This window comes from Sminthopsis crassicaudata, chromosome X, assembly GCF_048593235.1.
Source record: "Sminthopsis crassicaudata isolate SCR6 chromosome X, ASM4859323v1, whole genome shotgun sequence".
NCBI lineage: Eukaryota > Metazoa > Chordata > Mammalia > Dasyuromorphia > Dasyuridae > Sminthopsis > Sminthopsis crassicaudata.
The window spans coordinates 60172303-60185195 of NC_133623.1; the positions used below are offsets into that span (position 1 = coordinate 60172303).

The 12893-nt window shown below is 41.0% G+C and overlaps 1 long non-coding RNA gene across 1 annotated transcript in view; it reads right to left on the minus strand.

The window, feature by feature from the left end:
• The window catches only part of LOC141548324 (uncharacterized), a 108746-nt gene that overhangs the window by 76842 nt on the left and 19011 nt on the right, over positions 1-12893 (minus strand). Inside the window, exon 6 of the long non-coding RNA XR_012483895.1 lies at positions 1-11038. This exon is cut by the window's left edge and continues 39481 nt beyond it. This is a non-coding gene — a long non-coding RNA (uncharacterized LOC141548324). The remainder of the gene's footprint in view (positions 11039-12893) is intronic.

Genomic DNA, 12893 nt, shown 5'->3' on the forward strand with positions numbered 1-12893 from the left:
TTTTTCCCCTGTCATGACTATGTTCATAAATTTAAAGCTAAAATTAACTTCAGGGGCCAGTGAATACAATTCCATTATACTATAATAGAAGCAAGTAGCTTAGTCACTCAAATTGAATTTTCCAGCATTGTGTCTTTCTTTCTCTGTTTCTGTCTCTGTCTTCCTGTGTGTGCATAATATACACACACATATATGTGTCTACCTCTGTCTCATCTCAACCTCTATTATTTCTTATTGTTTTCTCTTTATTTCTTATTCTGGCTGTCTTTCTTATCCTTGGATTTATCTCTTCCTCAAAAGCTTTTGTATTTTTTAAATTTATCATTAAATAAATGTTTTTGTCCTTTTGTCACAGTCATCAATATAATCATAGATTTAGAGTTGAAAGGAACCCAAGGGGCCACTAAGTCCAACTCTATGATAATATAACAGAGGACAGAGGTTGACACTCTAACTGAATTACCCAAACACTTATTATAAATGTTAACTAGGATTTGAACTCAAATCCTTCCAACCTCCTAGAAGAGTCCACTAGGATATCTGTTTAATTCTACATATTCCCCTAATCCTCACACATCCATTGACCCCTGCCTTTGTCTTCCTTCTTCCTCAATGACCTATTCCCTCTAATGGTCTCTCTCTAATCCAAGATTAATGCCAAGTGGGATTTCATTCTCTGATAAACAGAGGATCACCCTGGACCACCAAGTCCAGCCCCTTTAGTTGACTGAGATGAAAATTAAGGCTGAGGCTGGTTAAAGGACTTCTCCAGGGAACACAATTTGTCAGAACCTAATGTATAATTGAATCTCAAACAGTATGCTCCAAACAAAATGTTCTGACCAATATGGTACGTAACTTATTGTACCATGTTTCATAGGAATTCTATTCCTTGACATTTTTTTCATCTCCTCATTTTATATCTCACTATCCTCCAAAATGGTCTGTTCCCACATTTCTTTGCTCCTTTTGAAGGAGTCTTTTTTTTCTCCTTTTATTTTTGGTTTTGCTCTTTGCCTCTGTCTCATCTCTATAACTGGTTATCTGATTCTGTCTCTCCTGTATCTTCTCTTTTTCCCTCCTTCACTCCCTGTGCCCTTCCTTTCTCCCTCTCTCTCTTTCAGCTTCTTTCCTTCCTCACTTCTTTCTCAAAATATTTTTTCCCTTACTATCATTTCCACTCAATAATAACTATTCTTTTTTTTTCTTTCCATCTAAATAGATCATAGATTTAGACCTGGGAGGAATCATGAAGATCATTGAGTCCCACTCAACTATATTATCTCAAAGGAAAGAGAGGCTTAGATACTCTGCGTGAATTACCCAGGGCAAAGATTTATTTGAACTCCGAAGTTGGATTTGAACTCAGCTCTAAACTTCCAAGGACAGTCCACTCAGAAAAGTCACTGTCCACTGTCCACTCTCAATGGGCTGCTCAGAAGCTTTTTGCCCTACTATTCCTCTAATCTAAAAGTCACCACTCTTTGCATTAACTCTTGGTCACTGAGAGTATCTGACATTTGGAGCTGGAATGAACCATAAGGGCTACTGAGTCCAACTCCATCATTTTAAAGAAGAAAGCAGCTTAGACAATTTTGGTGACTTTCCCAGCATCCCACAGCTAGTAAGCATGTTGGGAAGCAGAATTTGAACTTGGGGGCCCCAGGACCATCCACAACAGTGATGTGTCCCCCAGGAGCCCTGCCTGTGTCACTTCACACTTTGCCCCCAGGCCTCATTGCTTCTCTCTAATCTTCCTCCCTGCTGGCTTCCCTCCAACTCTCTCTCCCACACAAATGGCCGGGGGGCTTTCTCTTTTCTCTTTCTCTCAACCGCTGGGTCACAGAGCTACAAAGTTACATCACATCCAGCCCCATTTTTTTTTTTTTACAAAAGAGGAAACTGAGACTGAATGAAGTCAATTGACTTTCCCTGGAGAACACAGTTTGCCACAGTGTGAGTCAGAATGAGAACTCCAATAGTCTGGACCCCCAGGACAGGGGACCACCCACCATGAGACTGAGCAGGTAGAGCATTACAGGCATGGTGGAAAGCCAGTGAAAATGTGGATAGTCAGGGGATAAATAGCATCCCATTCAAGGTACAGCAAGGAGGATAATGTCTCTGCACCCAGAGGAGGTGGGGGAGAATAAAGTAGAACAAGACTGCAAATGCAGCAAGGGCAGCTTGGGAAGAGATCTGATCTCCTAAGAAAATATTCTTTATTAGATTCTGGAGGCAGTAGGGAGCCACTGAAGTTTACTGAGCAAAGCTAACATGATTGGCCCTGAGCTTTAGGAAAAGCCTCCTTGGCCCAATGGAGGATGGACTAGAAGGGGGAGACCTGGAGCAGAGCCACTATTGCCATAGTCCAGGTGTGAGGTGATGAGGCCCTGGACAAGAGTGGGGGCCATGTCAGAGGCCAGAAGGGGGGGATACTCAAGAGGTGTTAGAAAGGCGCAGTCCTCTCTCTGTTCTGACTTGGATTAAACTACTGATCCCTACAACTGCCTCTCAGCACTCCTGATCTACTGTGTCATCTTCCTTCCTTCACTGCGACTTTCTCAATCTCACACCTCTCTCCCTCCAAATCATGTCTCCGACCCTCTCAGAAATAATTTGCCGATCTCTGCTCTGTAACTTCGGCAAATTTTCTTTGTACATCTCAAATTTTGTTTAAAACTTTATTCTTCCATGATCAAAATTTAAAATTTCAGGGTTTACAAAGAGTTTCTCTTTCTACCAAGAAAACCCTTCCAATTTGGTTCCTTACTTTAAAGCTTAAAAAAACATATTCCATCTTAATTCCTTTTCATTGATTTTGCTTCTTACTTATCTCAGCAATTAGATTCAGTTAAATGAGTCACAGAAGACAAGAGTAGTCAGATAAACTACTCTCCCAAAATGAAATCGCTTATTCCCTTATTCCATTTTGCATTCTGATTTAGACAAGCCTCTTTCTTTCTAACATATTATTGCACTAGCATTTCTTAAATGCTAGATAATGCTTCAAAACTTCAACCTACAAAAAATGCCTTATTTTTTTTACCACTCTTGGAACCACTGGAGACAAAACTAGTTTCAATTCTATTATCAAAATCTCCTACTCATTGCAATCACCTTCCCTACAGAAAAGCAATAAATCCTTCAGTTTTCCAGGGAATAATGGTATTGGGATTAGAATGAATTTTCTATGTGATTCCACCAAATCTCCATTTTTGGCAGCTCTAAAGTACTGTATCCCAAAAAAGCCAATAAGATATAGAAATATATCTAAGAATATTCAAACCATAAAGATTATGGTCAGAATTTGGAAAAGCACATTAAACGGACTACATTTCACTCCTAAATTTGTTCTCTATTTAGTTGGCAATTTCACAAATTTCCTCAACTCAGAAAAGAACCCTCCCCTCTCTCTCTTTCTCTCCCTCTCACATACACATAAATGAGCTTTTCCCCTCTCCCTCTCCTCCCCCTGTAACCCATATTCCTAACTTGGCCAGAATTAGGAATACAGGGATAACATGATATCCATTCGAGGTTTGGAAATTTCCAATGACGAGCTCTTACCCCTTTCACCCTTTTTCCTTTGGCTGATCAGACCCTAGGAAAAAGTTCAGCTTGATTTACAAGGACACAAAGTACAGACAACACTGACAGCAGATACTCTATGCTACATAGAACAACCAAGCACACTCAAAGCACTGCTCATTCTCTCCTAAGTCTCAAGACATAAAATCTTTTAGTGTAGGGCTAAGCTCAAGGACATAAAATAAGTTGGGAAGGGAAAATTCTGAGGCAAGAGAAGTTCTAGGATTGTGATGGGGTTTTTTGCTTTCTCATTAGGCCTAATTTGCCCACAGGGGCTCCACTATTGGAGACTATTTTAGGCAGTAGGATTCTATGTAGTCTATCTTCTCAGATAGCTAAGAAATTTGTGGTTGTCAGGGTCTCTCACTGGGAGGAGATCCATCCACAGGGGTTTTGCCTAGTGACAGGTTTGGGCTTATACATTCACTCACACAGTCACAGGCCATCTTCATTTATGCACACAGGCAGCCCAATGCCTTCTTTTAATTTTATGGGGGAATGAAGGATTTTTATTGAGGTCAAGAAGCAAAAGGTTTCATTGGAAGTCTTCGTCCCAGCTCTTCTGCTGACAAGACAAAGGAAGTGTTCCTCCTATTGAGGCACAAGATCCCTACATCTTTCCTGTCTACTTTGCCAAAGAGAAAGCTTGAGAAGTAGCTACAGCTACCAAGATGGAGAATCCCAGCCTTGATCAACAGTTCACAATGAAGACAATTCCCTGGCACACAACTGCCCGTCCTGTGAAGCCACAACCAACAAACATCTAAATCATCACCACAACCAACAAACACCTGACTCACCGCCCTTTCTGCAAGTTTCACTCTCCTCTCCTTTGGACCAAAAAAACTTGAATAAAAACATCTCTTACCACCCAATGAGAAGCAGAATGACAGTACCATGGGAGTCTGTTCATAAAAATAATATTGTATTATACGCGCACTTCAGCACTCCCAAGTGTCCCATCACTCCACCAGCTCAGAGTGAACCACACTAACCTTCTCACCTCAAACACTTGGATCAGTCTCTCAACCTCCTCCTAGAAGCACAAGAGCCAGAAGCCAAAGACACTAGAGCAAAGATAGGAAGCTAAACTAAAAGCAGCCCTATTTCTTGTTGTTGTTCATCCTTCATTTTTGAAGGGGATCAATGAGATCATATGGAAGCACAATAGTGGATGGGAGGGGATGAGCTGATTTGCACATGAATTGGATTTAAGTGAGGCACAGTTGCAGGAAGTTGTCAGCTTGTCTCTCTTTGTCACTTCTGAAGCTCTGGGCCTTGCACAGCAATGGCTTCCTGTTTGAGAGGGTCATGCCCTAACTCACCAACAGGTTTGGGTGCTGTCAGTCACCCTGCATGTGGGGGGACCTACTCTCCCTGAATAGAAGCAGCTACAGATTTCTAAGGAAGAAACTGGGGTTTTACAATCTTTCATGCACACAAAACACAACGACAATAAGCAGCAGTCAACAAGCATTTCACAAGAGAGGGAGAGGAAGAGAACAAAGAGGACGGTCTCATCTTTATAAATATGGAGAAAAGGGGGGAGATTTGGATAGTAAGGAAAACCAAAGGATTTATTATCTGTCTCCAAGGCCTGTCCATTTTACCTTCTGCACACCCTCACAAGTGCCACTTCTGTCCTGGGACACTGCCCCCACTCTGGGCAGTTCCTCATCCTCTCATCAATATGATTGAAAGAGCCTTTTTATTGCTCTTCCTGCCTCCATTGTCACCCTCCCCCACTCCATCCTCCATTCAGCGGCTCAGCCATCAGGGCCACGACTCAGTGACCCCCAGAGCCTCCAGAAGGAGATCTAAACTCCTCTGCTTGGCATTCAAAGCCTTTCCAGTCTCCTTTCACTTTACACTCCCCCAATAGAATATATATGGAATGCAGTGCCACTGGCCTCCTTTTTCTCAGAACAACACGCTCCATCTTTTGACTCTCACCATTAATAGTGGTAGTCCCTCATGCCTGCAGTGGTCTCCCTTCTCACCAAGGCTTCCCTGGCTTCCTTCAAGTACCACCTCCTCAGAAACTTTTCCCAAATTCCCCTTAATTCTAATTCTAATCCTTTTAAATGGATCATGTGTATGTCTGGTTCATACATAGCTGTCGGCTTGTTGTCTTAGACTGGGAGCTCCTGAAGAGCCCCCTTTCTCCTTTCTTCCCATCTCCTGAGTTTAACATGGGCCTGACATGAGGCAGGTACTTAATGAATGTTTCTTATGTTCATTAAGATGAATACACTCTGTATTCAAGGATAGGAGGTAAGGGGAAGGGACCCAATTTTATTAAAATTGAACAAGGAGTCATTTTGGACAAAAATGCATGGCCTCTTATCCAAGGACAGTACGGTGGGTAAGACGTTGACCCTGTCCTTATAGGGGGATAGGAGATTCTCTAATATCAGGGCTCCCAGGAGTTGGGGGATTTCTACATTTTAGGCCATCAAAATGTGGCAAGATGACTGTGGTTCTCATTCCAACGCACACACATGGCATCAGTGCCAGGGCTTCCTTGCCCTCTGACCCTCACGGCGCCATGCGGCCGCAGGATGATGGGAAACCATCGAGCGCAACACCAGCATTTGACAGAAGAGAAAACTGTGGCTAAGGTAAGTGAAGTGACTTGCCCAAGATAAAACAACTTTGCCCCAGCTGAGTTCAGATGCAAACTCCAGTAGTTCTCCTTCCACCAGAGGACTCTGTCCAATGGCCCTGAGCGGCCTCCCAGACACGTCCCAGGTCTAAAACTCTAACTTCCCTCTCTTCTCCCTGTCTCTCACTATCCCTGTCTGGAGAAACCTGCCCTTCTGACTCAGTATCCCCGCATCCCCAGTTCTCCTGGCCCTCTCAGTCCGCCTTTCCCCGGGCTCGCCAATCCCTTCCCTTTGTCTCTCTCTTCTCCTCAGAAGCCTTTGCCTTGTTCTCTCTCACACTCAGGACCTGCTCTCTTCCTTTTCTCATTATAACCAATATCATCAGAGACTCAGAGCTGGAAGAAACCTTACAGGTCACCGAGTCCAAGCCTAGCACTGCAGAGCAGAAGAAAAAGGTGGCTTGGACACTCTGAGAGGCTTGCCCAGGGTCACACACCTAGTAAGAATGTGTGAAGAACCTTTGGACTCAGATCATACTGACCCCCAGGAACAGGTTTTTAAATACACGGAGACTTTGCTCTCTATAGTCTCCACAAATGGCCCCCAAAGGCCATTCCCAGTAGTCCTGTCCCTCTATACTCTTTTCTCTAAATCATCACTCTCTCATTATTTCAGTCCTCAGTGAGCTTTCCTTTCTCTCCCCCATTCATAAGTTCATAAAGCCAGAGAGACCTTAAAGGCCACCGTGGCGCATGCCATCATTTACAAAGGGGGAAACTGAGGTTGAAAAAGGCAATAGGAATTGCCCAGCATCACACATTAAGCACCAAGTTTCCAATTCCAATATCTTAACTCCAAGCTCAGAGGTCTTTCTATCTTTCTCAGCCTCCCTTCTAGGGGAGGCTTTACCTTTTCATCTCTTCCTCACTTGCCTGACTCAATTGTTCACCCTGTCTACAATGCTCCTCATTCTCTCTCTGCCTCTTCTCTGTCTCTTTTCTTATAGTTCTCCACCTTTCTCCCATTCTTCTTCTCCTCTCTAGCTCCTCAAAAACATTTTCTCCTTATGCTATTTCCCACCCATAAACAAGAAGTCTTTTCTTTATTCTCTATTATGTCTGCCATCATAGCTTTAGAGCCGGCAGGAATCCAATGGGTCATTGGGTCCAACTCCGTTATATTAAAAATAGGAGAAGGAGGCTTAGACATGCTAAATGAATTATGTAGAATCAAACAGATATCCTACATGTGAACTAGGAATTGAACTCAGGTCATTCTAACTTACAAGAAGAGTCCATGAGAAGACCTGGTTATTTTTCCTTTCATATTCCCCTTAATCCTCATATTTCCTTTTCCTGTGGACACCTGTCTCCACCTCCTTTTAGTTCTTAGTGACTGATTTCCCCTAACTTTCTCTCTATTCCAAAGCTAATCCCAAGTGAACACCTTTTTATATATCTGGCAACCAGAGGCTCATGGAGCTGAATACCATCATGCCCAGCCCCATAAATTTAATTGAGATAACAGCTGAGGCTGACAGTGGTTAAAGAACATCTCCAGAGTAAGACAGTTTTTTTAGCCCCTTATGTGACACTTAAATCAAAGTCAACACCAAATATAATGGTCTAACCATTAAGAAGCCTAGCTGGTTTGCTCTCCAACTGTGATAACAATTTATAGCTGGAATTAGCCCTATGGGTCATTGAGTGTAACTCTATTATAGTATAACAGAAGAAGGAAGCTTAGCCACTGAATTGCCCCATGTCAAATATTCAAGTATCTCTTATATCTTCCTCATTTCCCCCCATAATGGTCTCTTTTACCAGTCTTGCTCATCATAGTGTTTCTCTCTTAATCTCTGTCTCTCTAAGTCTCTCTCTCTTCCACCCTGTCTCTTTCTTCCTTTTTTCTTTATCTCCTCCTCAAAACCTTTTTCTCTTTTACTCTAATTACCACCCAATAATAACTCATCTTTTCTTTATTCCCTAGTAGACTATGATTATAGATTTAGAGATGAAAGGACCTCTTGCAGCCACTGGGTCCCACTCCATTATATTAAGGCAGCTGGCCAGAGGTTTAGACACTAACTGAATTGCCTAGGGTCAAATATTAATCATAATATGAAGTAGGATTTGAAGTCAGGTTACTCTGACTTGCGAGAAGAATTCACTAATGGATCTGGCTGTTACGCTCTTCCTCTCATCCTCAATGCCAGATTCCCTCTACTTCCATCTCTCTCTATTTTAAAGTTAATACCAAATGGACATTCCTTGTGCTTTTTGACACCCATCAAATCATTGAGGTTTGCAGTAGTTGAGTGACTTTTCTAAAGTAAAAATGTTTATGAGCTGCCATTGTGGAATTTAAACTCCAACAGCCAATTCCAAATAGGGAGGTGTGTCCGTTGGGACATCTAACTGGCCCATTCTACATTTGCCAGTAATCCCTTCCCTTTGTATCTCTCCCTCACCTTGGTCTCTTATCTCCATTCCTCATTGTCTTCCACAAAGGTGTTTTCCCCTCACTCCATTGTTCATTATCACAATGAGTGATTCTTCTCTCTCTCTCAAAAAAAACCTAGTCTTTTCTTTTTCTCCTTTCATGACTATAATCATACATTTGGAGCTGGAATTAGCCCTAAGGGCCATTGAGTTCAATTCTATTATAATATAACAGAAGAGAGGACCTTAGACACTCTAATTTAATTACTCAGTGTCAAATATTCCAAATGTTTACTAAGATTTGAACTCAAGTCATGCTTTCCTATTGATGCTTCTTTCTTTCTTTCTTCTCATCCTCAATGCCTATTTCCCCCTAACTCTATCTCTATTAGACTCTTACACCAAAGGGCACATCCATTTTTCTCTATGGAATCCAGAGAATCATACATCTGGTTGTTCATTAGACAGCATCAAATCTGACTTAAAATATTGACTGAGGAGAAAACAGGCTGACTCCTGTTAAGTTATTTCTCCAGAGTACTATAGTTTGTGGTGGAATGCTGTCCACGAGGACACCTGTATGGTTTCTTCTACACCTGCCAGGTGCCTCTTCCCTTTGATTCTTTCCCTCATCTTGTAATCTCTCTTTCTTATTTTCCTACATAATGGTCTTATCCTTCACTCCCTTATTCACTATCTTGTGGTTGTCCTATATGTCTGTATTTGTCACTGTCTCTTTCTCTCACTGGATCTGTCTCTGGTTTTCTTTTTCTATTTCACTGTCACTCTCTAAATTTATTTTTATGACTATCTCATTCTGTTTCCCTCTGTATCTCTCAATATTTCTATCAATCCCTCCCTTTATCCCCTCCTTCTCTCTTTTTCCTCAAAACCATTTTCTTATTCTTCTAATTCTTCTTTAGTAAATATGGGGTCTGTTCTTTTGCCCCAATCATCATTAATTAAAGTTAAAACTTAAAGAAATCTTTGGAGCCATTGAGTCCAAATACTAGTGTAACAGCAGACAGAGGCTGACACACTGCAAAGGAATTATCTGGCATCATGTAAATACATTCAAAATGTTAAGAATTTGACTCAGGTCATTCTTACTCCCAGGAAGAGTCCACAGGGAGACCTGGTTCCTTTGCTCTACATATTCCACCCCCACTGAACACTTTGATTTCCTGTGTCTGCTTCCTTCTGTCTCCATCTATTCAAGCTTAATCTCAAGTGGAAATGTTTTTCTCTGTCTGGGATCCAGAGGATCATGGAGCTGGAATGTCATTAAAAGCCATTAAATCCAGTCCCATAAATTGGAAGGCTAAACATAGTTAAGTGACTTCTCCAAAGGATAGAGATTGTCAGTGGCTGAGGTGGCACTGAAATAAACTCAGCTCCAAGTATGGTACTCTAAGCACAGTGATATGTATCTCGCTTGTTTTACACCTTGAAGGTGTCTCTTTCCTTTGAATCTCTTCCTCACCTATAGTCTCTTATTTCTATTCCTCATTTTGCCTTATAAAGCTTCCTTCCCTCATTTCCTTGCTTATTATCATGTAGTGTTCTCTCTCCCTCTCCCTTTCCCTGTCTCTTTTTCTCGTTCTTCCTCTCTCTCTCTTCCTTCTTCTTCTCTTAAAACGTCTCTCTCTCTCTAATATCTTTCCTTTCACCCAAATATCAAATGATCTTTTCTTTTTCTCTCTGTTATCAATATTATCATATATTTACAGCTGGAACGGACATTATTGGCTTATTGAGTCTAGTTCCAACATTTTAGAACAGAAGAAACTGAGATTTAGGCAGTTTGAATGACATAACTAGAATGTCAAACTGGATTCAAACTCAGATGTTCCTAACTTCTACTAAAGCACTCTATGTACCATGACACCTAACTTGCCTCCATATTGTCGTTCAGTCATGTCAGACTCTTCATGACCCATGTAGGGTTTTCTTGGCACAGATACCGAAGTGGTTTGCCATTTCCTTCCCCAGTTCATTTTACAGATGAGGAAACTGAGGCAAACAGGGTTAAGTACCCAGAGGCACACAGCTAGTTAGTATCTGAGGCCAGATTTGAATTAAAGGAAGTTAGTCTTCCTGATTCCAGGCCTAACACTCTATCCACTGCAGTGCTACCTAGTTGTCCCTGTCTCCCTACCATCTTCCTCTGTCTATTTCTTTTGCCATTCTCCTTCTATTCCTTCCAATATCTTTCTTCTTCCCCTGCTCTATAGTAGTTTCCTCTCCCTATCTCTCCCACATAAACCCAAATGGAGATGATAATGAAATTCTAAATAGCAGTCCTATTACTAACTATTGGAGAAACAGATGACAATGATGAAATAACGTACCTAAATTTCTGGAAAGCAGCGAAAGCAGTCCTCAGCAAAAATTGCATTCCTGAAATATACATTAACAAAATAAAAAAGGAATTGATGATATATTCATTTTTTGAATCAGAAAGCTAACAAATATATATTCATAAAATAAGCCCCACATTGGAAATTGTTAGAGAACAAAAAAAGATATGCTATAGGACGAAATCTATATAAGTCATAAATAAAACCAAAAATTGTTTCTTTGAAAATATTTTAACATAATTTCAATATAAGCTGACCTGATTAAAAAAGAAAATCAATCCAACCAAGCAATCTTTTCCTGGGTGTATTCTCTCTTTCCCTCTCTCTGTTTCTCTTTCTCTCCCTACTTCTTGTTCTCTGTGTACATGACTTTATCTCTTTCCCTGTCTCCTTCTATCTCTTTGTCTCTCTATCTAACCTTTTTCATTTTTCCTCTATCCCCGATTATCCTTCCTTCTGATTTCCTTCCTTTCCTCTGTCTATACTAGTACTTTTCCCTCTGTTCTTCTCAAAAAACCTTTTCCTCTGTTTCAGTTTCTCTCCCTTTACCCAGACCAAGTAGTATTTTCTTTTGTCCATATCATAATCATAGAATCATAGATTTGGAGCTTGAAGAGACCTTAAAGGTCAATGAGCCCAACCTCATTATTTTAGAATGAAAATAATTAAGGTGGAAAGAGTTTTAATGAGTTACTCAAGGTAACAAAGTCAGTTGGTTTGTGAATCAAGATTTGAATCAGATCATCATGATTTCAAGTATAGTAAGTTCTCTTTCCACATGGAGCTCTAGCTGCCTCACTCCTTAGTCACCATTATCCTTATTCCCAGCATTCCTTTCCCTGTGTCTCTCTTTCCTTCTCAAGGGCCTTTGCCGCTTTAACTCTGTCTCCCTTTTCCAACCTCATTCTCAAAAGAAGGCTTTCCTTCTTTTTCTGTAACTCATAGCATTAGAGAGTTGGAAAGGATCCGAGAGGTTGTCAAACTCCATCATTTTATGCTGGAGAAAATTGAGACTGAGTGAGGCTAAAAGATTTATCTGAGATAATACAAACATATGCATCTGAGGCAGGGCCACATGCTCCATAACATCAATTGCTCATCCCCAGTGGTCCCTTTCCTCCCATTATATTTACTCTTTTTTCCCTCTGAATGGTCCCTTCCTTCTATCTCTCTTCCCCTTCCCCAGTGATATCTTTCTTTTGCTTTATCCCTCACTTTCTTCCCCAATGGTCCCTTCCTTCTCTCTCCTCTCTCCATTACTGCCTTTCTTTTATGTTGTTCCTTCTCTCTTTCCTCTCTCCTCAGGGGACCATGAAATGCCAGAGATAAGAGGCATCTTAGAACTGAGAAGGACCTTAGAACTTAAGGTGTTATTTAGGACTTGATACCTAATAGTCCCACATGTTTTTTTCTAAAAACAAGGTTTAAAAAATATGAAAAGAAAATCATCCCCATGATTCTTGAGTGAATTTATCAATGTACACAAGACTCTCATAACAGCCCAATTGGCCACCAGGTAAGACAACATTCTCTATGCAAAGCCACAGAATTTGTCAAGTGGATAAACATTTTAAAGTCAGTGAGAAATCTGCTTCCAAGCCAAATAAGGGTGACAATATTTCCAGTATTCAAATTCCATTTTAATTATACCCCACCACCATCCATCCCATTCTGCTCTTCACTGTAGGAAGCTCTCTCAGAGTTACAATTCCAATATTCTCCACATGAAGGGTGAATAGGGAAGGAGAATTAAGACCAAATTAAATAAAGACAAAGCTCTGTAGGCAGCTGTAGGCTGTTCCGTAAGCAAAGTAGGCAGTTGTCCATAATATGCCACACAATTATAAATAATATTTTTGTCCCCAAAATATCTCTCCACATTATTCACAAAGTTG